The sequence below is a fragment of the Limulus polyphemus genome, unplaced genomic scaffold (assembly GCF_000517525.1).
Source record: "Limulus polyphemus unplaced genomic scaffold, Limulus_polyphemus-2.1.2 Scaffold866, whole genome shotgun sequence".
NCBI classification, from domain to species: Eukaryota; Metazoa; Arthropoda; class Merostomata; order Xiphosura; family Limulidae; genus Limulus; species Limulus polyphemus.
This window is the reverse complement of record NW_013666476.1, coordinates 21,426-25,545: the sequence shown is the minus strand read 5'-3', so window position 1 is coordinate 25,545 and position 4,120 is coordinate 21,426. Positions and strand designations below refer to the sequence as shown.

Here is a 4,120-nt window from a genome sequence, read left to right as displayed (position 1 = left end):
TCTTACACTGCTAAATTAGGGACGGCTAGCGCAGATAGCCCTCGTGTAGCTTTGCGCGAAATTCCAAAAAAAAAACCTTCTAGTCTGTCACTTCTAAATTAGGATGGCTAGTGCAGATAGCCCTCATGTAACTTTCTGCAAAATTCAAAACAAACCGATCAGTTTTGCATAATTAATGTTTTATTCCTTAATATTTATTCTTCTTCCTTAAAAGGATTGTAATTTTTCTCGCTAAATGTGGGATTGTGTTATTTCGCGATACCCACAAATGGTCATTTTCCATATCTCTTGCATTGTTCTTCTCAGCCTTTGCTTTAAGAATTGTACCAGAAATGGGAAGTCTTTTCGAGTGGGCCTGAACAAACCACTGGTACAAAGCAGAATCCAGGGTTTCATCAGTGGCCACTGTTTACTTGTTATGTTGGACTCCAGATGCTTCTTCTAAAACACCGGGTAGGGCATGAAATTTTGATTCTTTTTTTTTCAACCTTGTTGGGTGGATTTGCTAATTCCAAGGTCACGAGAACCCTGAGTTTGCTGTTTGCCATTTTTAATTTAATCCAGAGCATACACTTTATCTTTGATGGTAAATGATTTGCACTTATGTGAGGATTTATCTATCATGTACAATAAAACAAAGTTAATTAAATTGTGAAAACCAAAGGCTATGCACAGATTTAAGAAAAAACACCTTAAAATGCCAGAAGACAAAAAAGTTGTGTTAGAATCACTTTTCTGTTCATCTCTTATGTACTGGACTGCCTTCTAGGAAGCAGCATACTTTTTATCATGTGACTAAAAAGGCTTCTCAGAAAAATATGTGACAGGGACAATTCTTTTGAAGAAAAATCGTCAAAATCATTGAATTATACAACAAAATCTTAAAGTGAAAACTGTCAAAACTCTGGAATTTAGCAATAGAATTTTGTGAGCCAAATATTGACTGTGTTATATCCGAACTTGCATTATACCAGGGCATGTTTTAACGAGGTTCTTCTGTATACATTCATGAATTAAGTATCGGCAAATTAAATGACACTTAAAATTAGTGTTCAGTTAGAGAATTCATTTTATGAGTAAGGATTCACTATGTTTTATTTGTTACATATTTCAGATCTAAATTAATACAGCAGTACATGTTGCTATAAGCATCAACGTTAAACATTTAGATTGTAATTATTACTATTACACTCCCATTTAGCCCATTAATTAGTGTAATTATTAATAATTGTGTTTGACCATGTTTAATAATTCTATGTTTGACCAGTCACATAAAAGCAAAGAAAAAATCATTATGTAAGTAGTGAACTAAACAGAAGGGTGGGGTGGAAACTACAGTTTATACCTTCAAAGTTCTGATATTTATCTACTATTACTGTAATTATAAGAACCCATGTGCACAAATCAGCTGTTTTGTTAAATATTGAGACTCTTACATATTAAAATTATTTGTTACAATGTATAAAGTTCTAAGTATAAGCTGTTTGAAATGTGAAGTTCAAATAGATTGACTAAAATCAACAAAGTGTGATTCTATAAAGAGTTAAGAAAATTTGCTTTGTTCAGAAAACAAGGATAGTTTAGTTCACTTCATGGAACTGTACAACAAATACTTTTTATCTAATTCACACAAATTTGTATTTAATATTAACTGCTACATACAGGGATTAAGTTAAAATTGAGAGTATTAAAAGACTTGTAGAACTATTATCTTACACAGATTTATACCTGTATGGTAAGGGTGGAAAGTTTAGAGTGAAAAACTAGATTTATAGATATGATGTAGGTATCAAACTGCTTATAGAATATCATAAGATATGGGGAAAACTCCAAGAAATGACAACATTAGCCATATGAATGAGGATTTATTTGAAAGTGATCTGTATCTACTAATAGGTTTTCATATTCTCAGAATGTTAGTTTTTTTCATAATGATATTGTTCATATTTCTTTATAAACAAAACTGAGTTACTGGGCAGCTTTGTTGAACACCTTCCATTTTTCTCGGTTTCGTAAGGTTTGTCTTCTCTTGTCGTTTCCCTCCTTTTTGGGTTATGTGTCCTCCACTTTTCTTTGAATTGCCTGGTTGGGATCTCAATGTGGTCTTTTATACCTTTTCCTGTCCTCAAGACCTCTTTCCTTCTTCTCACATGTGGATGTCATTGATCAAATATTTATTCCATTAATGTTGCCTGAATTTTCTATCATCCTATGTTCAAACTGTTCCTTCCTATGACCTATGCTGCCTATGAAGGCCACCTGGCTTACACACCCATTTTCTTACCTTTCATTTCCCACCTATACTCCCATTCTGAATGAGAATGACTTCTTTGTGTGGTTTGCTCTTGATGGTGTTATGTGACACATACTGTCTCTTTTTGGGATTCATCTTCCCAACTATTTCTTCCCTGGAATCCAACTGTTTTCTGTGATTTAACCCCTGTCACACTAACTGGCTGGATCTGTCAACTGGTAAGACTGTTGTATTCTGACTTATCTATGGCAGGTTGCCATCTCCACAATGTTTCTTCTCATGAAGTTCATCATATCACCATGTCTTTCACTGCTTGTCTTGACTTTGGAGAATATAGTTCAGGCCAGAATGTGGACTACTATCAATACCTTCATCACTCATTATCTGCACGATCTGGCCATATCTTCTTCAGGTGGATATTGTCTCCCTCCTGTGGCATTTCTACTCGTGTCCATTTGCTTTTGACTAGGGTAAGTCTTATCACATCATTTTATTTATGTTTTCTTTTTAGAGACCCTCTTTTTACCACTGCTAATGGGATCCCACTCTGTGGTGGGTATTGCCTGGTTACATATCCTTTGCTTTAAACCTGCACTAGAGATGGGGTGTTTTGCAAGACCACTGGTGGCTTGTCCAGTGGTATATACATATGTTTCTCAATATCCATCAGTTTTACTCAGTTGTAGACCATCACTCATGGTCTTTCATAAATAAAGCAGAAGGAGATTTCTGCCCATCCCTGCTTGACCCCTTGATTGAATACATTGGGGACATTGTGCTTTTCAAAATAGGGAATTATAGACACCCATTGCACTTTTGCCAGTGCGACATTCCTCTGGACTTCTCATTGCACTTACTTCCCCCCTTTTTTTCTCTGAGTGGAGTAAAGGGTGGTAGACCATGGAAACTTTCTCCTGAGTGCATTGTAGACTATTAGCTTACCATATATCCACTCAGTGAAAAGAGGGGAAAGCTGATTTGCCCTGGATGCTTATTCCCAGATGGACAGTTGTTGGTTGGAGCAGAATCGTCCCAAGTGGGATCCTCCTCATAATACCAGGTTCAGGATGACACCACTCTGTTCTGGTTGTGTAAAGTAAAGACCACCCTTCTCATTAATTCTGGTTTCAGGTGGTTCCTTCCCAACTTCTACAGTTGAGTCTGGGAGACTTCGTCTGCCTTATAATACCACCAACAAGATGTATGTACACTGTTCCTGCAGTTGGGCAAGTGTTCCATATCCTCCTTGTAATTCCAGATATAGGATTTCTTTTCCCTGCATTTATGGTTGGGTGAATTAAAATTTCTGCTCTTAATACCAATTACAGATATGGCCCTGTTCTTATGGTTGAGTTCAGGCAATGATGCGACCTCGTGATATGGAGTTACATTTATTGTACTTCTTGTTTGGGAGTTTCTCCAGTTTTGGCCACATGCCAACTTCCTCTTTGTAATTCTGGTTGATTGATATATGACACTGTTTACGTATGGTTGGGTTTCATGTGTATATGTAACATGGTCCACATGCCCCAGCAACATTGTTTGTGTTACTCTATATTCTATTTTTATCTGATTGATCCTCAGTCTCCTAATGCCAAGGATGAGTTGTGAAACCTTGTATGTATGGTTGAGGTTTGATATCTCCATAGCTACATCAGGTGTTTTTTTACTATGGATTGCACCTCTCAGAACGATTTTACTTTTGCACATCCTTTTTTTTTCCACCCATATCAGGTTCATTTCCTTCATGAAAGGCAAAGGGCATACCCTTTCCAGAATTAGTGCGGTACCCCACGTGTGCTTCAGTTCATTTCGGAGCACACCTGTTCATTCTTGATGGTTGCTTTCCACTTGGTTTCAACGTTA

General features: G+C 36.7%; 1 protein-coding gene across 2 annotated transcripts in view; it reads left to right on the top strand.

The window, feature by feature from the left end:
* LOC106460937 (WD repeat-containing protein 60-like) overlaps window positions 1-4,120 on the top strand; it is a 32,651-nt gene that overhangs the window by 17,874 nt on the left and 10,657 nt on the right. The gene's annotated exons all lie outside the window — the stretch shown is intronic.